The 27,856-nt window shown below is 35.6% G+C and overlaps 1 protein-coding gene across 3 annotated transcripts in view; it reads left to right on the top strand.

Moving 5' to 3' along the window:
• Positions 1-3,112: 3,112 nt before the first annotated feature.
• Positions 3,113-27,856, top strand: part of LOC136025942 (tRNA (guanine(26)-N(2))-dimethyltransferase-like) — a 78,718-nt gene continuing 53,974 nt past the window's right edge. Inside the window, exon 1 of one of the 3 annotated variants that reach the window (XM_065702035.1) lies at positions 3,113-3,268. The gene's annotated coding sequence lies outside the window, so the exon portion shown is untranslated. The remainder of the gene's footprint in view (positions 3,269-27,856) is intronic. The other 2 variants (XM_065702034.1, XM_065702036.1) reach the window with 2 other exon arrangements.

The raw sequence follows: 27,856 nt of genomic DNA, 5'->3' as shown, positions 1-27,856 counted from the left end.
GCTAAAAGATACATCAAAAGAATCAGATTTTTATGCTGATTTTAAACATATAAGTTTCATCAAATTTAGTCTTTGTCATCAAAAGTTACGAGCCTGAGAAAATTTGCCTTATTTTTGAAAATAGGGGTAAACACCCATTAAAGGTCATAGAATCGTAACGAAAATCACACCATCGCATTCAGCGTATCAGAGAACCCCATACCGAAAATTTCAAGCTCCTATCTACAAAAATGTGGAATTTCGTATTTTTTGCCAGAAGACAGATCACGGGTGCGTGTTTATTTGTTGTTTTTTTTTCTTTTCCCCAGGGGTCACCGTATCGATCAAGTGGTCCTAGAATGTCGCAAGAGGGCTCATTCTAACGGATTTGAAAAGTTCTAGTGCCCTTTTTAAGTGACCAAAAAAATTGGAGGGCACCTAGGCCTCCTCCCACGCTCATTTTTTCCCAAAGTCAACGGATCAAAATTTTGAGATATTTGCTCCACATAGTCAAATACCATAATAACTATGTCTTTGGGGATGACTTACTCCCCCGCAGTCCCCGAGGGAGGGGCTACAAGTTACAAACTTTGACCAATGTTTACATACAGTAATGGTTATTGGGAAGTGTACAGACGTTTTCAGGGGGATTTTTTTGGTTTAGGGGGGTTGAGGGGAGGGGGCTATGTGGGAGTATCTCTCCTTGGAGGAATATGTCACGTGGGAAGAGAAATTCAACGAATTTTTCTTAAGGAATTGGGACCAAATTTAAGCTTAGTGTAAAGAGCGAGGTATTAACGAGGGAACGAACCTCCTCATATACACAATAAAAATATAAGAACACAGAAGTTCGTTACGTAAGTTAGTTCTTAAGTTACGTATATTTTTCCTAATAAAAACGTTCGTTAAAAATTAGAAGTTCTAGTTGTCTTTTTAAGCAACCGAAAAATTGGTGGGCAACTAGGCCTCCTCCTCCACCCCTTTTTTCAAAATCGTCTGATCAAAACTAAGAGAAAGTTATTCAGCCAAAAAAAATTAATATACAAATTTCATTTTAATAATTTATCTGCGGAGAGCCAAAATCAAACATGCATAAACTCAAAAACGTTCAGAAATTAAATTAAAAAAACTAGTTTTTTTAACTGAAAGTAAGGAGCGACATTAAAACTTAAAACAAACAGAAATTACTACGTGTATGAAAGGGGCTGTTCCCTTCTCAACACCCCGCTCTTTCCGCTAAAGCTTGTACTGTGTAATAAAGTAGAATTGAGAGAAAGATTCAAACTTTAGCGTAAAGAGCGTGGCATTGAGAAAGGAACAGCCCCTTTCATGCACGTAGTAATTTCTGTTCGTTTTAAGTTTTAATGTCGCTTCTTACTTTCAGTAAAAAAAAAATTAGTTTTTTTTTAATTTAATTTCGCAAAGCCTCAAACCCCTTTTCCAGCCTAAGAATCTTTTTCATAAACTCTGTGTGCTTCTGATCAAAATACGACTTCGAAAGAGACATGATAAAATTATTCAATAATCTCCCCTTGATTGACTAACTATCAAATCAAAAATCTATTAAACAGAGACTTACTGGGAAGGATCCCATATTACTGAAATAAATCCGGAGAGGCCCGTGTTCAAACATAATTAATTAGCTGATACCACCTTGTTCCATTAGATTGAGTTGTTGCTTTAGTTTATCTCTAAGGGAAGCTGGATCCATCTGGCGGGATGAACTTTTAGAATGGTGCCTTCTTTCAAGTGGAAGTGGTATTCCCCTTCAAATTTTTTTGATGCCTTCAAGTACATATTTAAATTGCGAATTTTAATAGTGTCGTTAATATTCGTCTCTTCGGGTTTGTTCACATTCATAACCGGTTGGAGTAGATTCAGATCGTTGCTAAGTCTCAACCCTGCAATATGAACAAAGTATGTTCCGTCTTCATAGAATTGTAGCTTCAAGGCTACTGGGGACAACGGTTGCCCTTGACCTAACATGCTCCTTTGACTGAGACTTTCAACCCACAGTAGCTTGTTAGTTTTTGGGCCTTCTTGTTCAAAATTAGTCCGCTGTTAGTAACTTGTCAAAGTGTTAACACCTTTTGCCCAGTCCAGTAAAGTCAGGCAACTAAGTCAAGAATCGTGTTAATAATGAGCAAGTAAAGCGAACCCCGATGGGTTTGCTTAGTGCAGATCTTTCTTTTAGCTGAACACGCATGGAGAGCTGGAGAGTGTGGTCCTCCGCAGAATAAAGACCTCCCTGGGTTTTCTTTCAATTTTGTATATGCCATTTTGCTTTTTGCTTAGGTGATTGGAAGCGTTTTTTTTTTCTGAATAGAGTAGATTTCTGCTTTTACCAACAATTATTTTAAATTTGAATATACTCAACTGAGCCTAGGTTATTTTGTAGAGACCACATGTCTACTTGGAAATTTTTAAAGCAAGAGAGTCTCTTCCCACAGGCAGACGCTTTCTGATTCAAGCGTCTCTAAGGCCAATCACTGTATGATCTCTCAACATTTTGTCTGGCTCAGTATATAAACATGATCTTACCATTCACTTCAGTCACGTTATGAAATTTTCGGCACTTTTGTTTTCTAACCGCTCTTTTTGTGAAACAAGAATCGCGCAAACACAATGTTTACTTTTAGTGCTGCATATTCTTTAAAGTAGTTGAGGTATGGTTCAGTTTATATTTTTCTAGATCCATGAATGTAATTTTATCAAAGATTTCATGTCATTTGTCACGTGTCCAGTTTAGAAAGTATGGACACATTGCTTTTTTCTATCTTTCCCGAGAATGGTCCTTCGAACATTAGATTGATATGTTTCTTGAATCGCTTCGATTCAATTGTCAAGCATGGGGCGTTCCCGTTGATGGTTGGCTGTTCAGCATATATGATGAAGGCTCTCTTCACATCTGTAGCTGCTTACCGGCTTTTTAATTGGTGAGGTCGATTGGCGATCCAACTTCTGACACCATGTAATGTTTTTCAGATTATTTTTATCCACACGTGTAAATATAGTCCAGAAGCAAAACAAAAACAGGCCAATAAACGAAAGCAAGCAAATAAAGCAACATCACGTATTGTTACAGTAACTACCCCTCTTTTTCTTGTATGTCAGTGAATCGTGACTCGGATTCAAATTCACTGACCTTAGGCCTGGAATTAAAATTTTCAACAAAATTTATATTAGTAGTATTGGGCGACAACAGCGAAAATTAAAAGTCAAAATCTTCAAACGTGGATTTCATGTCTGCTTTGAAAATCAGATGCACGAAATAGCCTAGACCACAAAGGTGAGCTACTATAATATGACAGTTTAGGGTCTATTAATAGGAAAAATGGCACATTCATTGGGAAAAATACATGACTCACAATTTGATGCAACATCCCATAGTTTAAATTTCACAGTAGGCTAGGCTAACACATTGGTCTGATATTTTTTGAATTATAAGAAGGATCAACTCTCTTTAACTTTAATTTGGAATGCACAAAAACATATGGCTTGGGGCCTTCAAAGAATGTAAAAAGAACCTAAGCATCATATTGTAAAATTCTAGTTTATCTACTTTTCACTATGTTGAAAAGGGGTTAGAGTAGAAAAACAAAACTTTCACTATTGAATCTATGGCCAAAAAAATATTCTGAGAAGGAATTGCTAAGATTCAATGTTTACCATCTTCTAATTTTTTAGAAATGTATCCTATTGAGATTTTGACAAAACAACATTCAGGCCACCTTAATTTTCAGTTATTAGTTTCTAAGTCTCTGGTTTTAGTCCTGGCAAATATGTGACTGTTCATATTATTGAGTTACCAATAAAGTGAATATACCACTCAATATCTTTTTTATGCTCTTTACAATGGAAATAACACTTTGAATTTCTATTTCACTGAAAGGAGTGAGAAAAAAATATATTCTGCCAATGGGGATGTTACTCACAACCTGGTCACCAGGTTGGAGGGTGCCTGCAACCTGGTTGTAAGTGCTGAAATTACTCACTGCTGATTCATTGTTAATGGGTTGTTGTTTGCCATGCACTCTTATTTGCCCTGGGATCATTCAGACTTAGGGTCCAACTTTGAGAAGCTCAGGTATGAGAGCCACCTCAAAAGGACTGCTTGTAAAGCTGATATTCAAACCCTACACTGGTTAGATAAGGCTTTGTTAATTGTAATATTCTGTGACCTATGTGTTAGGTAATTTGTAATTCAAACCAGAGTTCTCAATCCAGTCCCATACTTTTGACATTTTTCAACAGTAGAGGTATTGATCTGTCAAATGCCTTGCAAAAACAAACATAAAGACAATCAAACTTTTGACCTGAGTCAGCCATCATTTGAAAATCATTAATTACCTCCATTAGCTGAGTATTACAAGACCTAATTTTCCTAAATCCATGTTGTGCTATAGGCCACAGATTATTTTTTCAAAATAATTTTGGAATTGATCAATGACTGCCTTTTGCATTATTCTAGAAATAATTGCAGGCTTGTATTCCTATTTTTTCAAAACTCTTCAACAACCTGAGTCATATGTATTTTGATTTAAGTATTTTCACTGCATCCACCATCTGCTAAATTTATCTGCTTGGTTAGTATTCTTGTTACTCCAAATACCCTGTCACCTTCATTGATTCCTATTCTAAGCAACTTGTTCACTTTAATATTAATTTACAAATTAATTGATTTCAATATTTTAATGTATCCTGGACTATTGAAACTTGAACTATTAGAAAATTTGTTTAAATATCTAGGCTTACCTTTATAACTTCTAATACTTGAACAATAGTAACCCTGTATGAAGGCTGAAGGCTGAAGGCTGTATTCCTAAATACAATCTTCTTACTGTAAAACTTGTACCACAATCCCCTCCCCCTCCTAATGAGGCAAAATTTTGCCTTAGAATATATACAAGGTTGGGAAATAGGGTAAATAAACATAAATGATGCCACAAATACTATCCATGAGAAGTTTACATTGGAGCTTAAAGAAAAAATTTAGTTATAAGGGTCATATTGTTTTTTTGTGAATTGTTATGTTATTTTTGGACTTATTTATCTTGAATCATTGGCTGATGCTGCCAAATGATGTTAGTGTGAATAAAAAGATTAAGTAACTCTTGTATTATTTGTAGCCCCCTTTTGTTAGTTTTAAAGCTTATTCCAGTAAGCAGTGCATAGACCCCCCCCCCCCAAAAAAAAAAAATACCCCCAGACCCTACCTCAAATACTACCAAAACTCACATTACCTTAATGATCTTAATCCATCTAAGAGCTTTATGGTCTCCTGGACCTGTAGTGCTCTTTGGTTGATGACTGCCAGTCAAATCTCCATTGCTTCTTCTCCTACTCCTTGTCAAGTTGTTTTTGAAGGACTGGATGGAAGGACCACTGACAATTGAGTCTTTCAGTTGATTCCAGTGGTTTCTGACTCTTCTTGAAAAGAATGATTGGTGAGTTCTTGATTGGGAGCTTGACATCAGTAGCTTCTTGGAGTGTCCTCTTGTGTTATGCTGGCTGGAACTGAGATTTCTGACTTTTCATTCTGTAGCTTGTAAGTAAGCATCATATAACTTTTTATGCATATGTAAACTAAAGCAGGTAGTTTGAGTTACCTAAGGTGATCCTCAAATGAGGTTAATGTGAAACTTTTGCACATTTTCTTGCTCATCTCTGTATATTTTTGATGAGCCTCACATCTTGTCAATAAGGACCAGCAAGACACATGCCAAAAACAAGATGGGGTCTGACAAGAGCTTTACATAGTTTTCTAAATATAGATCCATGTCTGCATTTTAATAGTCCATTTTAGTAATCCCAGACTGGAGCTTGCATGGGAAACAACATGCTGAACATGGCTATGAAATTTAAACTTATTATCAATGATGACGCCAAGATCCCTTTCTTCTGCTCTGCTCTCTTACTTTTGTAGTGGAGTTATAGATTGTGTAGTTATCCTTTGGGTTATTAGGCACAAAGTGAAATAAAGAGAATTTGCCTATGTTGGATTGGAGAAGTTTTGGATCCAATCTTGTTACTCATCTATGTCATGCTGGATGCTTTGGGGGCATGCAATACCTTTTGATTTTCGCTAACCATCCTTTGATTGACCTTCTCACTGAGTGCTTTTGTGCCTTTGTTGGGGTAGTCATCAAGAAGCAAGGCTTTATCCTGGGTGGAAATGGCAGGAAAAGGGGTACAAATGGAGGTGAGAAATGTATTAACATCACTGGACCCTAGTATTCACCATTATTGTTAGATATCTTGACACTGGTTTTCAAAGCATATCCACTGATTGCTTTGACTGAGCAGTGCCATTTTGCTGGTTCAATGTTGAGCAGGGGTCAACTCTTTCATGACCATATTTGCGTTTTTTTATTTCTGATCATGTTAACTATTAGGTTTCTTTTGGTTGCTCCTTGATTTCTCTTGCTGCCCGAGCAAAGGCGGCTCTGCTCACAGAACAGAGCCTTAATAGTGGATGTCATCCATGTTTTGTCAATTTCACTTTTAATCACAGTCTTTGTTGGAAATATCTCGAGGTACTTGGAGTACAATTTTTTGTTGGAAGTGCTCACCCTTTGCTCAAGAGAAATGTCTGCTGAAACTTCTGGGAAGTTGTATTTGGCAATCCAGCAGCCATATTCATGAATTGCAGATCAGTTATTGGTCTAGCTGTGATGTGTGAAAGTTTGGACTTTCTCACAGAACTCTTGGCTTTGAGAAACAGAGTATAGTGACCAGACAAGCTGACTGGTCCAAGTGATGTTTGGGGCAGTATAGGTCCTCAGTGTTTGTAAGGTTCAGATCAAGATTACTGCCAGATGAGTGAGTGGGAATGTTCTCAATCTGATTAGGAGAAAGAATGGAGGCTAGCCCAGATTTCTTTTTCTGGTTAGAATCATCCAGCAATTATAAAAACAGGACTGCTATATTGGCTTCTAAGTGTATCAACCATTGATGGGAGGTAGAAAACTAGGTAGTGTCTGTTTTATGTGCTTTCAGGGTAATATATAGATGCTGTTATCATGCAGGAAAAACGACAAGAGAGGCCCACAATTTCGCACATTACCCATATAACCTTGTGATCTGGATTTGTGAGTTTAGGTAGGAGTTGACATGAAATGTCTTTTTGCACATAGATTCCTACACCACTGCCAAGCCTGTTGTCACCTTGGCTATTTCAAGTACTTAGAAATGAGTTGTGTCCAGCAATTCGCCCTGCAGCCTCATTGAGGTTCTAAACTTCAGTCACAGTGCTATGGAGATAGAAGTCATCCATCTTGTTAAAAAAATCTCTTCAGACTCGGTATTTTAGGTGTTTTGATATCTTGATTTTCACCAGGTTTCACCTCCCTTTAGCTAAACTTGCAAGTCCTGGATTACCCTCAAAGCTAGTATCCTTAATGACATCTTTCATAGAAAATTGAAGTTTCATTGTTTGTGTAGGTTCAGCCTCTTGACCCAAAAATACAATCAACAAAGGTCCTCCACAGAGTGCAGCCCTGAGCTGCCTCCTCCTATTCTCCATATTTCTGTGGGAAATGAACCTCCCACACACCATTTTACAATATACTGATGATCTAGTATTAACACCTTTGATGGTGGCAACACTGCTGAGATTGCACATTAAAAGTGGCAAAAGTCACTTTTCCAATTTGAAAACTTTTCTCGAAATCTGATTTACCCATTGCACCAACCAAGTCGAAAATCATCCAATTCTACCGTAAGCGAAATATTGTTAATCTAAAACTGACTCTAAATGGAATAATATTCTAGAGGATAATAAAACAATTTACTTATATCTTGTACTTCACCAAAACAAACCAAAAGGGGCTTTTCCTCCTCAACGCCCTGCTGTTTACGCTAAAGTTTTTTACTGTTTTAAAATGTAGAGTTAAGAGAAAGAGTCAAACTTCAGCGTGTAGAGTGGGGCGTTGAGGAGGAAAAGCCCGTTCATATATGGAGTAATTTCTGTTCGTTTAAGTTTTAATGTCGCTCCTTACTTTCATTTAAAAAACTTGTTTTTTGTTTGTTTAACTATGTGTAAAAACCACTTTCAAATTTTTGTTGATGGGCCCAAAAGGAAGGAGAAGATGGCAAGTTAAGCTTTTCTCCCACCCCTTAATATTGCAATGGGTGAGAAAATGTATGATAATGTGTCTATCATGTTCACAGAGTTAAATGCCTTAATCATGGCATTAGAGCACCTCATGAATAATCATCCTTTGATTGCTAATTTACAAAATATTTTAGTTTATTCTGACTCTTCATCAAGCCTAGAGCTGCTCTCTCCAGCTTCTCAATACAAGATGGATATAGACACTTTTCATTGTGTTAGCAAAATTGATACTCTTGCCTCAAGATGCATAAGCACTTGCCTATGCTGATGTCTGCACAGTATACCCTTCAATGTAAACTGTTAAAGTGCTTCAAACACTACACAATCTCACTATCAGCTAAGAGTTTAGCTGACTATACCTGCACATAAAGCACAGAACTCAATGTCTATCCTCTTATATTTCAACTCCTAGAAGCAAAAGATTTACTGAAAGAAATACAAGCAGATTCAAGATAAATAAGAAGCAACCAATTCAGTAGCTCTGTTCATTTCACAGAGTGAATCAAAAGGAAAAGGGCTGAACAGTCTGGACTGAAAAGCCCTCGTTTGCTGAAACAGTGGAAGATAGATGGGCTAATATAAAAATGAGACTGCAATAAGTATTATATCTGGAACATTGACAGCCGCAGTGGTGGTTGGAGGTATTCGGTGACCACATAGTAATAATGTGGCACCCAAAAGAATGGAAAGCATATTAGAAACAAACAAACAAACAAAAAAATTATGTTCCGAGGGGGTATTTTCTACAGTGGGGTTGTGTTTTTCTGGGGTGTATTTTCCTTGGCGGTATTTTCGGCAGAAGACTATTTCTGCAGGGGTATTTTTTTTTTGTTTATTTTCCTTTTTATTCCACGGGAAGATTATCGGGGTCGGGGGGTAAACACCTAGAACCTTAGAATCAGCATGAAAAACCAGTGATGTGCCAATTTTCATCACATTCCCTTTTTAATTTAAGTTTAATTTACTCTTTTAATTTAGTTTATGTTGTATTTAAGTTTTAATGTTGTCCCTTACTTATAGATTGAATTTTGTCTATTGAATTTACCTATCTCGAAACTGCAAACAGTATTTGTTTTAAATATTATTAATGAATTACTGAGATTAATGACCTAATGAAAAATTCCTACTGGTATCACATGTGTTCACTATTTCTTTTTTTTTATTTGAAAACAGATTTGAAGTTCTTGCCGCTATGTCAGCAATAAGTGTTTTCAGCTGTGGGTTTCGATCTTGTGCTTTAGCTCTAAAACATACTCTGTAAAAGGCTAGGTTTACTACGCGGATCCAAGCCCTACTTGAGCCTCAAAACGAAGCTAAAACCAATTTTGGCTCCCAAATTCTTGCATTGAAATCCTATTTTGTTTTTTTTTCTGAAAATTCCCCGAATTTTGAATTGTTCCCGAAAACTCCCTGAAGTTTTCGAACTTGTTCCTGAATTTTAAGATTTGAGAGGGGAAACCCTGCTTGAAACCTGCTTGAATCATTCATGTTGCTAACTCTATTATCTAAGACACTCAGATTATCAGCATAATCTGAGTCTAGGGGAATTTTACTTTGGATTTGATCCATCCTTTCTCATTGGCTTTTGCTGTGTTCCTTAAGACAAGGTCCATCAAAATAAATTATGCATATAGGGATGAAATGCAACCTTTCTTATCTTTTGATTCAGTCAAAACTGCCTACTAATCTTATTTTCTACCTTAAGTGCAATGATATTATTCTTGTGAATACCACTAATCAATTTAATATATTTATCTGGTATACACTACAAGGATAGGACCTTTGCTAAAGCTCTGCTATCTACCGAATTAAACGCTTTACCAGAATCTATAAAACTGAAGATTAAAGTGATCTGATGACTCAAGAACTTGTCAATTCTTAATCTAAGAGTGAAGATTCACTCAATTCCTTCTCTCTTCTTCCTAAAATGGAATTGTTCTTCTCATAAAACCTATCCTACAGCATCTTTAAGTCTAAGAAACGTTATAGCCCACTAAGTAATTTACTTCCTACAGAAATCAAGCTGATGTGTCTATAGTGACCATAATCGCCCTTCACCTTTTTATAGAGGGATTTTATTAAACTTTTTCTAAACCTGCTAGCTACTTCCCTTTTTGAAAGTCATCTTCATGGTCTTCAGTAATTTATATTCAACTTCACAACCATCATGTAATTTACTACGCTATCAGCACCTGGAACCTTATTATATTTTAAGCTTTTTTTCTTGTCTCCAATTCTTCTGCACAAAATAAACGTTCTTTCAATACATAGTATCATAAACTGTTTCATTCTTTTCTATATATCCTGTAACTTTATCATGGTTTAGCACATTCTCAAGATGTTCTGCCCATCTCTCTTTAACTCTTTTTTTTTTCATTAATTGTTGCCCTATTCCCATCTTTAACTGGGACAAGTCATGATTGTCTATTTCCTCTCAACTTTGTAACAGACCTATACAACATTTTACTATTATAGTGTCTGGTTGCATCTTCAGCACTTCTATCCATGGCCTGCACATCAACATTCTTAATTCATGTTTCAGGTGTTCCTCTACTTTCCTTACATTCCTCTTTTTTCATATGACCTGTCACTCAAATATATTGTATACAAGTCTCGTCTCTACTAAACTTAAAGTATTTTTGCTAATAGTTTTGTATACATTTCTAAGTTTCCTTTCTAAGGCACCATATGCCACTTTACAAACTATTTTCCCACAATTGTTCCATCCATCTTCTATGTAGTCAAATTTTAGACTCTTCAGTTTAACATTCAACTACCATCTTTGAGTTAGTTCTATAGGAACATATACTACCATGAATGATACCCTGAACTTTATAGTTATATTATGATCAACTAACAGTATATAATGTCTATAACAGTCTATAAGTGTAAATAATGAACAAGATCTTGGTGTCACTATTGAAAATAAACTAAAATTCAGCCGTCATGCTGAGAGGTCTGTTGCAGGTTCCAGTTCAATTATAGGACTAATTAAGCGTGCTATTTCCACTTGTTCTTCTAAAGTCATCAGTTTTCTATATAAGGGACTTGTCCATTCTAAGCTTGAAGTTGGAATGTCTTTTGCCTCCCCGTATTTTAAAAAGACAAAAATTCTTGAAGATATTTAGAGATGTGCCACTAAAGTGATATCTGGCATGTGTGAGCTTTCCTACGCAGCAAGACTATCAAAGTTGAATCTCCCTACACTTATTTAATAGAGAAATAGAGGGGATGTCATTTTAGCCTATAAGTCAATGAGGGCTAATATGCTCCAAGCATTCTTCCCTGCTGTTGGTCCCAACTCAAGAACTAGAGGTCATCGCCTGAAACTTGCCAAGCATACTTCCATACATAGAGTGTGCACTCAATTATTTTTATCACAAATTGTCAACAGTTATAATAAGCTAGCTAATGAAACATTTACCGCCGAATCCGTTGATGTTTTCAAATGGAGGCTTATGCTGAGTGATTTTTCATAAAATGTAAACTCAATCGGGATGCTACTGATCATACAACAGCACCTGGTCATTAAAGAACTTTGAATACAACACAAGACATCATTCTGGAGCTCTACAAGGAGGAATCCTTTGATTGCTCCTAGCTGCAATTTAATTCATAGCAAGATCTGGCTGCTTTCTTATTCATCATGAACCCTAGTCCTTATTTTTGCACCCCACCCTTCCTGCCTGAATAAATGAATTCTATATTATCTAATTTCATAGTTGTTTTTGTCTGAATTTGTCAGTCAAAATGTCAATGCAATACCATAGTTTTTTTTTTTTTAGTGTTGTAAATGTTCAAAGTTGCATTTTTATATTATTTAAGTCGTTGAAATTATTATTGCCTCAGGAAAAGCAATGGGCTCCCAAGCCATTGCAGGACAGGGACTGTCCTGCAATGGCAGTCCCTGTCCTGCATATTGTCAAGTCTATACAAAGCACTTAAGCCACCTTAGAACTTGATGGTAAGGAGTTCCTCTAGTATGAATAATGGCTTTGATCAATTCTGGGCCCATCTTTGTCAAAATAGATATACTTTTTATTCAGACTGTATCTGGACTAGCAGTCAGGGGTCTCTTAGAGGGCAGCATTTCTGCGAAAATTTGCAACTCCTCAAACAACTCGTTGACGTTTGCATCGCAGTCTTCTCCTGTACTCAAAGCGATTTGAAGATGTTTACAGGCCTTCTTCAATTCTTCTTTATCTGCAAAATTCTACAAGCTTTGAATATTTTCGAGAAATTTAAAACTGTCACTGTAGTTTTTCATTAGCTCAAATCTCTCCTTTAGTCAGGATATTGCAGTGTCTAGGACAACAAAGGAAAAATTGGTCTTAAACAAATGTTCTCCAGAATTATAGTTTCATCTTCCCCTTAATAAGAAATTTTTCTTTCGTTCTCCTTCGGCGGACGGTGGTGTCTTTTTCAAACCCAGGAACAATACCGACCTTTTCTGCAAGTTCCTTAGCATCGGCAATCATGTTATTTACTCCTTCATCAGATTTTATCTTGGTTAGAAATAATTGAACACTCTTTGATCTTCGATGGATCAAAGATCCATCGAACTCATGTTATTTAACGGAATGCCTCGTGTTTGCAACTCTTTTAGTAATACTTCTGCGAGGCTTTAACCAGAAGAATTGGCAGTAGGATCAAAGCATAAAAATTTTTCCCTAATGAATATATCCTCATCCCCTGCAATTTTAACGAATCTTACAACGAATGTCATTCGCTCTGTGTGGTTGACATAGGGAGTGCAGTCTAATATTATAGAGTAATATTTTGCATGCCGCTCTGCTATAAAATGTGGTCTTGGGTCTTTTTGGAAAGGAAATCAACCAATTCATTCTGTAAATTTTTGCTCGTGTAATGAATATTTATTTCTTTTCAAGTAATCCTTCTGACATGCTTGGCCATGAAACTATCAAACTTTGCAACGTGTTTTTCGAGCTTTAAAAAATTTCTATTATTACGTTGGAAAGAAGTATCATTTTTCTCTCAAAACAGAAGCTCTTGAACTCTTAAAAATTGTATTATATATAATAAACCTTTGAGAACTTTGTTCCAATGTTTGGTTTCAGCCTTAATATTTTTTTCATTCTCTTCATCAATTGTTTTGTTCAAAGTAAGGGTTGGGATAATTCTCACCAAAACTAACAATCTTTTATGTGTGCCGGGGACTTCTCGTGCTTGTTCAAAATCTTGGCAAAGTTTTGCCAATCCGAATAACCAAAAGACGGGCATGCACTGACGAACAGTTTGCAGGCAAAACAAAATGCTGCATTTTTTCAATGATGAGCATATTAGCCAAATTCTATGGGGTTTCTCTCCGTTGCTAAGCTTTCTTGAAAAATGTGGTAAGAAAAACTGATTTTTTTTAGCATAGGGAGAAAAAACTTAGTCTGTAGCTTGATTAGGTCGTCGTTCAACAAGGAATGCCCAGCCTGTGTCAAAATTACGTCATGGAACATGAATGGAGGAGTCCCCAACAAACTTGCCATAATTCAAAAATATTGTGCAGACTGTGACATTATGTTTATACAAGAACATATGCTCTCTCCTCACAATATTCCTCTCCTGAAGTTCTCGCACGAACTTACTTTTTACTTCGAGCCCGCAAAAATTCGGTCTTTCGGACGCCCCTCCGGTGGCTTGGCAATTATTTGCCACCCGTATATTGAAAGTAAGGTGTTATTTACGCATGATCACTTCTTGGCTATATCTTCCAGCAGTATCGCATTTCCTACAAACTACCATGATGACAAATCGGAGCGAAAGTTTATGAACGCAGTTCGCGAACTAGCGAAGGGCCTGAAGTCTGTGACCCAGAGAGATTTGCATTGCGTAGTCATGGGGGACTTCAACTGCAACCTGTTTGACAGCACGTGTGCCCGTAGTCAGCTTCTAAACGGCATCTTTGATGACAAACTTATCATCCTCCCAAAAGACAGTGATTACTCCTTCGTTCATAATTCTGGGTCCGTTTCAATCATTGACCATACGGCCTGCTCTAAGAATATTAACGGAAGTGTAACTGTTCTAAAAGACGCTGTCTTCGCTGATCACTTACCCCTACTAGCATCTCTACGCATAAAACCAGCTCTGCGTCAACTCAAGAACGACAAGTGGAAAGTAGTAAGTGAATGGGATAAAATTAATACTACTTTGTATCATCAGGTGCTGAACTCACTTCTTGTAAAGATACGAATCCCCTTCCATTTACTCCAAGTGAATTCGAATTTTGATCCCGCGGATGCGAGAGTACTCATCAATATATTTTGTGCCGAGATTAATCACTCGCTTCTCGTAGCTGAAAAAAAAGCAGTTCCTACTAGAAAGGTTAAAATGAAAACAGAAATTCACAAATTCTCGCAAAATCCGGCCCTACTTAAGTGTTGCAACGATGCTAAGTTTTCGTTTAGAATCTGGCAAGATTGTGATAGGCCCAAATCCGGTCCTGTTAACTCTGTCCGTTTATGGACTAAACGAAAATTTGACAAGCAACTGATAGCTCATCGTACCAAATTAAAAGAAGAGTACTCCTCCAGAATCGTAAGTGACCCAAAACTAATCTGGAAAGCCCGGTTGAGCGAATCGGTCGCCGGAAAACCCCATGATTCGATTAGCGAAAAAGATTGGGAATTGTACTTTTCCAACGAATTCAGTTCCCCCGACCCAAATACGTCTAATCCCTTCGCAAACCGGCTAGAATCGTATCCAGCCAGTGTGTCCCTGATTTTGTCGTTACTTACGAAAGCGTACATGAAGCTATTTTAAAGCTGAAGAAGAAACATTCCCTTGGTGTAGACGAACTGTGCGCGCTAAATCTGCTACACGGTACAACTATGCCTATTGAATATCTGACGCTGCTATTTCAGATTTTTTCACCACTGGTATAGTGCCTGACTCTTTTTGTGTCGGTTTGCTCTCGCCCATCCTTAAAAAAGGGAAACCAACAGACCAATGCTCTTTGTACAGGCCAATCACTGTTGTTCCAGTGCTCTGTAAACTGCTAGAGATCTTAGTCTCAAAATAAATTCAATATTCCTGCCGAATGCCTGACCACCAGTTCGGTTTCCGACCGGGTCTGGGTTGTGCTCACGCTCGCTTCAGTCTTGCCGCTATTCTAGCAGATTCTCACGAATCTGGTGACCCTATAGTGATTGGTGCTTTTGATGTGAGTAGAGCGTTTGATTCGTCGATTCACGCTCAGGCCCTTTTAGCCGCTTACCAGCAAGGTGTAAACCTCCGTGTCACTAGGATACTGTACGATATGTATTGCCGTTTAAAAGCGCGTATAAAAATAGGTAACCGCATCACATCAGTGGTTGTTCCAGTAAAGAAAGGTGCCCGCCAAGGTTCATTATTATCCCCAAGTTTGTACAATAACAGTGTTTTAAATGCCCAGGCATGTGTAAATATTTCATGTATCTCCAAGAATATAAATGTGTCACTACTTACATACGCGGACGATCTATTAAATCTAAGTCGGTCTATTAGGGGTCTGCAATCGAATTTCTCGATCCTGTGTGATGAATACCGAAAAATCGGCCTGGCTTTCAATACTTCTAAATCTACAGTTCTTTTTTTCAACGATAGCCCTTCTCAGCCTGAAAGCCTCCTGCTGGTTAGCGAGTCAATTACCGTTTCATCTCACGTTGTGTATCTGGGTTTACCCATAGGCCGTAACCTCAATGAAACTCATCTACTGCTCGTCAAACACATCGAGAAAAAAACTCCGCACCGCGTATGGATCTATCGTCGCCAGCAGCTTCCTCTTATGCCGAAAGTATCTCGCGAATATGTATAACGCTGTCGCACTGCCGCATATTCTATATATCGCGCCATTTTGGAATTTATTAACTGACACCCAAAAACGCAAGCTCCGGTCCCTTTATTTTAGGTTCGCGAAGTTCCTGCTGCGATACCCCTTGTGGACGAGAAATACTTATATGATTGATAAACACAGGATTGCAGACCCCAGTATCGCGGTAAACCGGTTGATTTCTAATTTCCAGGCAAAATGGAACCACCCTTGGCTTAAACATTTCTACAGTTCTTGATAATGTATTTTTCCATGTTGTGTTTTAAATTTCTCTCCGTTTTTCTTCTCTTTTTTTTCTTTTATTTATTTATTTATTTTTTCATTGTACTCCGTTTTATTCCATGTGAAAAATACGGGTAATAAATATTTTACTTACTTACTCCAATGTCACTATAAACGTCAATGACGTACTCCTGCTTAGTTCCTAAAAAAAGGTAAAGAATACGGCATTGGACTTTATAGTCCCTACTGGCGGTGCTGATCTCCGTTTCTTGGCCCTTCAGCCAGGAAGTGCAATGGGAGGTTGGGGGCCAGCCATCCTGTGCTTCCGCACACTCTTCCTGTTTACCTTCCCCAGATAACTCCAGGTACCCATTTAGAGCTGGGTTGACTCTGGCTGAGCTTACAGAGTTAAGCCACTGCCCCCCGTCCCAAACCAAATAATTGGCCTAGTTCCTGCAACAAAAATAAACTCATTACTCTCTTATGATTAAATGTGCACAACTGTTGAGTCCTATTATTACACAACTTACAATTTCAATGGCTTTGTGACTCATACATGACTTGTCCACATTCTCTGATGAATTCTCATCACGCCTTCAGTCACAGCTACATCAGACTTCACATGCTGATAAATGTCTGCCAATGCAGGAAGTTCCAAGCTCTGACTTTGAAAACTCATATTGATTATTGTTCTCATTGTTGACTTGCTCAGTTGATTCATTGCTAAACTTGTTTGACGGGTACCACGGTGTTGAAGTTGTAAAAAAATTTTGCAACGCTTTTGATTGCTTTCTATCTTCTATCAAATTCTGCAATTTTCTTTTCCTGTTATATGCTTCTGAAGGCTTTTTACTACTTGACCTAATGTATAAATTGTTGAAAATGGGGCCTAGCACTGACATATTACTGTAGAGCACCCTGTTAAGGGAATATACAGTAGCGACAAATCCTATAATCTCCATTAAAAATATACGACACAGATCTGAACCCGCACAAGATTCATGACCCCGCCTTCGCGCACGCGCAATGACAAATATTTCCGATAGACACATCACGATGAACTTATGAGAAACCTGTTTCTGTGGTGTTTTTTATTCATGACTCGATTAGCAAAATTATAATTAAACTATAATCAAGAAAAATAAAAAAATGTTATAAGGGAGAACTTTTTTCTTTACAAGAATAAAAATTAGTAGAGGGAAACTTCTAGAAGTCCTTCTTTCCAAGGGGGAAGGGAAGTAAAGTAAATGGTCTCGTCGAAGAATGACAAACATGTCTTTAAACAATAAATAGATAAGTTAGATAATTTTATATTTATTGACATATAGATATTTTTGAAAATTTTTACATTAAAAAAAAAGAAAGAAAAAACCTAAATTCATAATATTTGCACTATGGCTGAAAGGAATCAAGCTCAGCTAATCAAGCAAGGTCTGCAACAGTTCTCCAGAACCGGAGAACTTTTTTTATTGGATGAAAATGGCTTGTCGGATCGAAATTTGATTCCAGTCAAAACAGATACGAATCTTGACATTTACCTCAGAGGATGAACAACTTAAAACCGCGAACAAAAATGCATTTTACAATGTTTATTTGACTTAGAAAGTGTTATAAAGACAGAACACAGAAGATCACAAGACCTGCTTTCCTGAAGCGGGTCTTGCCCCAAGAGCCTCCCCTGCCAGGAGGTAGGGGGATATTGTCAGAAAGAAACCATAATATTCGAAAAGAACACAAACTAAGGAATCTATTTGTACTATATTTCTTTCGTTATCCACATGTTTCCTTTAAAAATTGGTTAACTACTTAATGTTTGCTTACACTTTTTAGATGGTCTTAGTATATCAGTTGGTTTAGATCTGAACTATTTTTACGACATAAATCAGACAGAAAAAAAAAATTAATTTGCCATTCAGGGCTTGGTAACACATACGAACAGGAAGATCCTTTGAAGGAAACATTAAAAATCTGAAAACTACTTTTTGACACTCATAAATGCTTATCCTATTTCTAAAGGTACATTGCCTAGTCTATATAAAATAAAAAACAGAAAAGAAATAAATTAAAAACAAAACAATATTTTAAGAAGAATGTCAGGGTAAAAAAAATCTTTGTGTGAGATATGAGGGATTTGCTAAATACATAACCAGGATTTCATCCAGAAGGGTCTAACTTTTTTTTTTTACCTGTTGTATGTTGCTGTGATCTTGAAAAAAAAAAGAAATCAAGGAAAAATTCGTTATCACCTGGAAATCATCCCTGCACAAAACTCCCCCTCACAGGTCCCCCCTTGTATTAATAGCGATTGTATTTTTGAATTTAAAAGTAAAAGGATAATAATCTCCTTAAAAAAACTCCTCCTCCATGGAATATTGCTTCCCCAGAAAACCCTTTGAACTAAATATCCTCCCTTGTATTGTATGTGAAATCTACTACCACCTTGTTTCATCCCTCTCAACACATCAAGAAGAGTTTCAAAAACTCTTGAAAAAGCCAGTTCAAAATGCCTAAATTTGCCAGTGAGAGTATTAAAGGAGCAAATATCTTTTGATGTTGTAGTGTTTTCCAAGGGTCTTCAAGAGAATCGTTTACTCCAGTTCCAGTTCCAAAAATTGTAGGGAGGTATATGGACTAACAACAAGTCCTTTCACTTTTTTGACTTCTTCTCCAGAAAAACTCGCTACTGGAAGCGCTATTTTCCTCCAGTCTGCAAACAATGGATATATACGATTATGAACAATAATACACTGTTATTGATTGTGGGAAGTGCGAGTACCTGAGCTACCTGTCCCCAGCAGTTTAAGGCACTAGGCCGGCCGGTACCAATACGGCTCTTCCTATTCATTCCCGCTCTCTTCTGCACAATCAAAACTATGGATAAATCGTGTCCCTTTAAAAATAGACTTCTTCAAGCTTTAATCTTTATTAAACAATATTTCTCTTCTTTAAGGTATCAATTGCTGCCTTAAATATCTTACGATCAATTTCCCATGGCAGGTTAGAATCCAGGATAGCTGTATAAGTATTTGGAATCTTAGCCAAGGAGCAGAAACGCTTAAGAGCAACAGTCTCCTCACTCTGAGCCTGGCAATCAAATAAAATATGCTGGATTGTTTCCTCTGATGAAAAGCAGATTCGGCATAAAGGGGAATGATGTAGCTTCCAATTAAATAACAAGCTATTTAGAAGTAGGGCACCTGGTTTCAGCTGGTAATATAGCACTGTATTTAATCTTGTATGAAAAGGAGATAACATTAATGTACTGTGATTAACTTTGGATCTTTGCCTGATAATATCTCGTGAATTGAGGTCAGAGGAAGGACTAGGAGATAACATGGAAGCCTTTGCTGCTAGAGAATCAGCCATATCATTATATTTTATACCTTTATGACTAGGAACATGTTGAAAATAAACTTCATTTTCCTTGATCTTAAGATTAAGAAGCTGTCTTCTAATATTATATAAATCTTTGTCATTAGCAATTCTATTAATATTTTGGATCAGTAGTAATGCTGATTTAGAATCGGAGAGACAGAGTATATTTTCAGATTCCATGTTATAATTTATAAGTGCATCCAAGGCCAGGCGGATGGTACATATTTCAGCAGACAAGATAGAAGACCCCAATGGGAGAGGAGAATAAATGTTCAAATTCAGGGATGGGATACATGCTCCTGCTCCAGCTCTTTCCCTCTGGACAGATCCATCTGTATATATTTTTCTATAGTTGGGGTAAGCCTTTGAGATGTGTTCAGCCAAAATAGTCTGGATCTCGTAATTAGAAATCAAATCTTTACTAATAGAGATAAGTTCTACTTGACACCGTGGAGGACTCATTTCCCATGGGGGGATTCAAAAAAGGGATATGCATAAAGCGAATGTTGATTCCAGTTTGGGACCTCCAGTTGAAAGTGATTCCATGATGAATGGGCATTGGGACAGGCTGACTTCTCAGCAAAGGTATGTGCATATACAGCATGCTTGGCTCCATAAGCCTGGATTTGCGACAAATATTTTATCCTTAGACTAGATGCTCTTTCACTTAGGGACACCAATCCCGACAGTATTCTTAACTTTGACAGAGGAGTATGCTTATGCACACCCGAATCTATTCGAATAGCAGAATTTTGTAAAGATTCAAGGATTTTGAATAAGGATGGAGGACGAGCTGAAAAAATTTGAATCCCATATTCTATATTTGAACGAATAAATAATTTGTAAAAATCCAAAATAATTTTTGGGTGACATCCCCACTTACTTCCAGCAAGTCTTTTAGAATACAAAGTCTCTGAATAATCAGAGATTTCAAAGAATTAATATGTTCACGCCACTGCATTTTAGAATCCATTAATAAACCAAGTAACTTCACTGAATTGCAATATGGGATCTCCCTTTTGAAAATTGTCAGTGGATTAGGATGATCTAGAGTACCATTAGTAAATATAATGGCTTTAGTTTTACTGATTGAGATTGGGAAGCCAAATGCTAAAGAGAATCTCTGGACTAAACTTATATCCAGATCTAACTCAGATGTAAATAAGATTTTTTAAAAATGTTTTTACCTTTCGGTCCTTATGCTGCAATAAGAAATGTGGTAGTTGTAGGGAAGTTTGAGAATTGAAAAATGTGCTTTCTAGTCTAATATGCTTGATTAACAAGCTCAGAGCATAGATAACAATCTGGATCATAACTTGGTCTATTTTAAGCAGAATCTAAATGCTCTTGTATATTATCCAGTCATGGTTTCAGAAATTGGTGCAAACTACACATAAACCATGGGCCATAGTAAACAAAATTTCAAAAGCTTGTTCTGCAAAAACCATATAGTGAGAAAAAATTACCATTTGTAGCTGTTCCAAGAGTGGTAATGATGATTTTCATTAGTTTTAATGTTAGATTTACTGTTTTGAAAATAGATTTACGGGAACCAAACAGTTCGTGGTAACGAACTGTAGTAAGGAGCGACCCGGCTCAATAGTAACCAAAACTCTAAAAAATTGAATTTTGATATCAATAGCTGCATCAAAAGAATTGCATTTTAATGCTGATTTTAAATATATAAGTTTCATCAAGTTTAATCTTACCCATCAAAAGTTACGAGCCTGAGAAAATTTGCATTATTTAAGAAAATAGGGGGAAACACCCCCTAAAAGTCGCAGAATCTTAACGAAAATGACACCATCAGATTCAGCGTATCAGAGAACCCTACTGTAGAAGTTTCAAGCTCCTATCTACAAAAATGTGGAATTTTGTATTTTTTGCCAGAAGACAAATCACGGGTGCGTGTTTATTTGTTTTTGTTTTTTTTTTCTTCCCAGGGGTCATCGTATCGACCAAGTGGTCCTAGAATGTCGCAAGAGGGCTCATTCTAACGGAAATAAAAAGTTCTTGTGCCCTTTTTAAGTGACCAAAAAATTGGAGGGCATCCAGGCCCCCTCCCACGCTCATTTTCTTCCTAAAGTCAACGGATCAAAATTTTGAGATAGCCATTTTGTTCAGCATAGTCGAAAACCATAATAACTATGTCTTTGGGGATGACTTTCTCCCCCACAATCCCTGGGGGAGGGGCTGCAAGTTACAAACTTTGACCAGTGTTTACATATAGTAATGGTTATTGGGAAGTGTACATACGTTTTCAGGGGGATTTTATTTTGTTTGGGGGTGGGGCTGAGGGGAGGGGGCTATGTTGGAGGATCTTTCCTTGGAGGAATCTGTCATGGGGGAAGAAAATTCAATGAAAAGGGCGCAGGATTTTCTAGCATTACTATAAGAAAACAATGAAAAATAAACATGAAAACGTTTTTTTTTTCAAATGAAAGGAAGGAGTAGCATTGAAACTTAAAACGAACAGAGATTATTACGCACATGAGGGGTTCTAAAACACTTTAGCATAAAGAGCGAGGTATTTAGGAGGAGGTAAATACTTCGCTCTTTATGCTAAAGTATTTTTAGTAATTTCAACTATTTATTCGACGGCCTTTCTGATTCAGGGGTCATTCTTAAAGAATTGGGAGAAAACTTACGATTTAGTGTAAAGAGCGAGGTATTAACGAGAGTACAAGCCCCCTCGTATACATAAAAAAAATATAAGATTATGAAAGTTTGTTACGTAAGTTAATTTTAAGTTACGTATATTTTTTACTAATAAAAACATTCGTTGAAAATTAAAAGTTCTAGTTGCCTTTTTAAGTAACCGAAAAATTGGAGGGCAACTAGACCTCCTTCTCCACCCCTTATTTCTCAAAATCGTCTGATCAAAACTAAGAGAAAGCCATTTAGCCAAAAAAAGAATTAATATACAAATCTCATTTTAATAATTTATGTGCGGAGAGCCAAAACCAAACATGCACTAATTCAAAATTGTTCAGAAACTAAATAAAAAAAACAAAACAATTTTTTTTAGCTGAAAGTAAGGAGCGACATTAAAAATTAAAACGAACAGAAATTACTCCGTATATGAAATGGGTTGTCCCCTCCGCAATCCCTCGCTCTTTACGCTAAAGTTTGACTCTTTGCCACAATTCTACTTTTTAAAACAATTAAAAGCTTTAGCGTAAAGAGCGAGGGATTGCGGAGGGGACAACCCATTTCATATACGAAGTAATTTCTGTTCGTTTTAAGTTTTAATGTCGCTCCTTACTTTCAGCTAAAAAAATTAGTTTTTTTTTATTTAATCTCGAAAAAGAGCCTAAAACTTTCAAAAATGGAATTCGGTCAAAATGAAAATTGTGCCATTGCCATCACTATTGTTGAAAATGTAACACAGGAAACTGACAGCCCTCCATCTTGAACAAGAAGAAAAGCCACTTTTTTTAGCCCCATTTTAGCAATAAATCATGTGACTTCTTTAGTTTTTTCACGTTTGAAACCACATCTTTAGATAAGGTTTATTATGTATAATTTTAAAACATAAAAACCAAAAAAATTACTACTTTGCAGTTCATGCAATTCAAATATGCATTATTGGTTCAAATAAACTGACTCGGCAACACATCTCTAAATCAGTAGAATTCTAAAAAACCAGCGCTTTTGAGAATTTTAGAGAATTAAGGTTTTGTACTAAAATTTACCGATTTCATGACGAGGCAAGGATTATTGAGAGCCTCATGAATTAGTGTTTTTTTTCTACATTTTATGTTTTCAGCAAAACACTAGTTTTCAAAAATCCTTTAAATTCTGGAAAATATCACAAGTCTGTTTATTTATATATATTTTGTTTATATATATATATATATATATATATATATATATATATATATATATATATATATATGTATATATATATATATATATATATATATATATATATATATATATATATATATATATATATATATATATATATATATATATTTATATAAATAAATATATATATATATATATATATATATATATATATATATATATATATATATATATATATATATATATATATATATATATATATACTAGCTGTTGGGGTGGCGCTTCGCGCCACCCCAACACCTAGTTGGTGGGGGCGCTTCGCGCCCCCCCCCCCCAAGCCCCCCCGCGCGCGTAAGTCGTTACGCGCCATATTAGTTACGCGCCATTGTAGTTGTGTCCCTATATCCCACCTGTGAATATAGATATATATATATATATATATATATATATATATATATATATATATATATATATATATATATATATATATATATATATATATATATATATATATATGTTTTTAACTACGTAAAACTTGCGAATATACAACATTCTTTGCTGTCCCATTGTCTGTGCATATAAATAGATTGTCAGGTTTACCGACTCTTGAACATGCAACATATAATGGTCCATGGGAAAACAATCCGTATTCAGATCTATACCTCATGATTCTAATGATTGCCCTTGAGCTTTGTTGATGGTGATTGCTAATCGACCATTCCCTGAGTCGCCATCGTCATTTATATATCCCCCTGTGCACCCCGGCGTCCCCTTTGTAGTTATGTCCCTGTGTACCGGTCGTCATTTATATTCCCTGTGTCCCGGTCGTCATTTGTGTCCCGGTGTCCCAGTCTGTGATTTCTCTTTGAGCGTCCCGGGCGTCATTTATATTCCTTGTGTCCCGGTGTCCCGGTCGTCATTTATATCCCCCTGTGCCCCCGGCGTCCCCGTTGTAGTTGTGTCATTTATATTCCCTGTGTCCCGGTCGTCATCCCGGTATACATTCGTTTTTGAATTGGTATATGATGAAATAAATTTTTAATTTTTTCCCTTTTTTTCCTTTTAGTTTTTTTTTATTGGTTTTGACCTTTTTTTAGGTTTTTTAGTTTCTTTCTTTTTCTTTTTAGTTTTTTTTTGAAGTTTTTATCTTTTTAGTTTTTTTACTTTTATTTATATTTTTTTAGTTTTCTTTTTCTCCTTTATTTTTCAGTTTTTTTCCTTTTTTTAGTTTTTTTTCTTTTTTAGTTCTTTTACTTTTTACCTTTTTAGTTTTTTTTAGTTTTTTAGATTAAATTTTTTTTTAGTTTTTCACCTTTTTTCTTTTTAGTTTTTTATTGGTTTTTACCTTTTTTTTAGCTTTTTTATTTTTTTTTCGTTATTTCTTTTTACTTTATTTTTAGTTTTTATCTTTTTTATTTTTTTTTTATGTTTATTTTTAATTTTATTAGTTTTCTTTTTCTCTTCTATTTTTCAGTTTTTTCCTTTTTTTTAGTTTTTTTTTAGTTTTTAGTTTTTTAAGTTTTTTCCTTTTTTTAGTTTCTTTAGTTTTTTTAGTTTTTCGGCTGTTTTATTTTTTTATTAGTTTTTATTTTTTTTTGTAGTTTTTGCCTTTTTTTAGTTTTTTCAGTTTTTTTTTAGTTTTTAGTTTTTTACCTTTTTTAGCCTAACCAGGATTTGAACCTGGGACCTTCATTCTCCGTTCTGACACCCTCTCTCACCGAGTGACTACTCCAGCATGTTCATTTTGGTGTTTTAAATGGTATATTATTAACCAAATTAATGTGTTTTACAATATACTAAGCATCGTCATAACAAAAATGACGACAACTAATTTCATGACGTCAGCCGACACAGAAACATGACGTCACCTGATCCACGATCCACAGATCCACAGACAACTTATTTTTATATATATAGATATATATATATATATATATATATATAATTCATAAGTAGGATTTGAAGTAAAACCTTTATATGTATAATGCCCCATTTTAGCAATAACTTATGTGACTTCCTTAGTTTTGCCATGTTTAAAACCATTTCTTTGTATAAGGTTTATTATGTATAATTTTAAAACTAAAAAGCAACAAAAATTGCAGTTTATGCTATATAAATCTGCATTATTGGTTCAAATAAACTGACTCGCCAACACTTCTCTAAATCAGTAGATTCCTAAAAAACCATCGCTTTAGAGAATTTTAGAGAATTAAGGTTTTGTACTCAAATTGACGATTTTATGACCAGTCAAGGATTATTGAGAGCCTTGTCATTTAGTGTTTTGTTTTCTTCATTTTATGTTTTCAGCAAAACCCTAGTTTTTAAAAATCCTATAAATTATGGGAAATATTATATATATATATATATATATATATATATATATATATATATATATATATATATATATATATATATATATATATATATATATATATAAATAAGTTGTCTGTGTGTGTGTGTGTCTGTCGAGTGACGTCATGTTTGTGTGTCAACTGACGTCATGTTTGTCGACTGACGTCATTTTAAGGATTGAGCTGTATGCGTCATGAAGTTGTTTGTCGACTAACGTCATGTTTGTCAACTGATGAAATTACATACCGGGACACAAATGACGACCGGGACACAGGGAATATAAATGACGACCGGGAACCTCAAAGAGAAATTACAGACTGGGAAGCCCGGACACAAATCATGACCGGGACACAGGGAATATAAATGACGACCGGGACATAGGGACACAACTACAACGGGGACGCCGGGGGCACAGGCGGGATATATAAATGACGACCGGGACATAGGGATTGTTCGAGTAGAAATTACAGACCGGGACACAAATGACGACCGGGACACCGGGACACTGGGAATATAAATGACGACCGGGACACTCAAAGAGAAATTACAAACTGGGATACCGGGACACAAATGATGCATGTTCAAGAGTCAGTAAACCTGACAATCTATTTATATGCACAGACAATGGGACGCCGAAGAATGTTGTATATTCGCATGTTTTACGTTGTTAAAAACATATATATAGGATTGAGCTGTATGCGTCATGAAGTTGTTTGTCGATTGACGTCATGTTTGTCAACTGATGAAATTACATACCGGGACACCGGGACATAGGGAATATAAATGACGACCGGGAACCTCAAAGAGAAATTACAGACTGGGACACCCGGACACAAATCACGACCGGGACACAGGGAATATAAATGACGACCGGGACATAGGGACACAACTACAACGGGGACGCCGGGGGCACAGGCGGGATATATAAATGACGACCGGGACACAGGGATTGTTCGAAAAGAAATTACAGACCGGGACACAAATGACGACCGGGACACAGGGAATATAAATGACGACCTGGACACTCAAAGAGAAATTACAAACTGGGATACCGGGACACAAATGATGCATGTTCAAGATTCAGTAAACCTGACAATCTATTTATATGCACAGACAATGGGACAGCGAAGAATGTTGTATATTCGCATGTTTTACGTAGTTAAAACATATATATATATATATATATATATATATATATATATATATATATATATATATGTATATATATATATATATATATATATATATATATATATATATATATATATATATGTATATAGATATATATATATATATATATATATATATATATATATATATATATATATATATATATATATATATATATATATATCTATTCACAGGTGGGACACAGGGACACAACTACAATGGCGCGTAACTAATATGGCGCGTAACGACTTACGCTTGCGGGGGGGCTTGGGGGGCGCGAAGCGCCCCACCAACTAGGTGTTGGGGTGGCGCGAAGGTCCACCCCAACAGCTAGTATATATATATATATATAAATATATATATATATATATATATATATATATATATATATATATATATATATATATATATATATGTATATATATATATATATATATATATATATATATATATATATATATATCTATATATATAAAAATAAGTTGTCTGTCTGTCTGTGGATGGATGGATCAGGTGACGTCACCTGAAAAAACTGGATCAGGTGACGTCAAAACTGAAAAAACTAAAAAAAGGCAAAAACTACAAAAAAAACTAAAAACTAATAAAAAAAAATAAAAAAGCTAAAAAACTAAAAAAACTAAAAAAAGGCAAAAACTACAAAAAAAACTAAAAACTAATAAAAAAGCTAAGAAACTAAAAAAACTAAAAAAAGGCAAAAACTACAAAAAAAACTAAAAACTAATAAAAAAGCTAAGAAACTAAAAAAACTAAAAAAAGGCAAAAACTACAAAAAAAACTAAAAACTAATAAAAAAAATAAAAAAGCTAAAAAACTAAAAAAACTAAAAAAACTAAAAAAAGGTAAAAAACTAAAAACTAAAAAAAACTAAAAAAAAAGGAAAAAACTGAAAAATAAGCTAAAATAAAGGTAAAAACCAATAAAAAACTAAAAAAAAAACTGAAAAAACTAAAAAAAGGCAAAAACTACAAAAAAAAACTAAAAACTAATAA

Source organism: Artemia franciscana, chromosome 4 (genome assembly GCF_032884065.1).
Source record: "Artemia franciscana chromosome 4, ASM3288406v1, whole genome shotgun sequence".
Taxonomy (NCBI): Eukaryota; Metazoa; Arthropoda; class Branchiopoda; order Anostraca; family Artemiidae; genus Artemia; species Artemia franciscana.
This window is presented reverse-complemented; position numbering and strand designations above follow the sequence as displayed.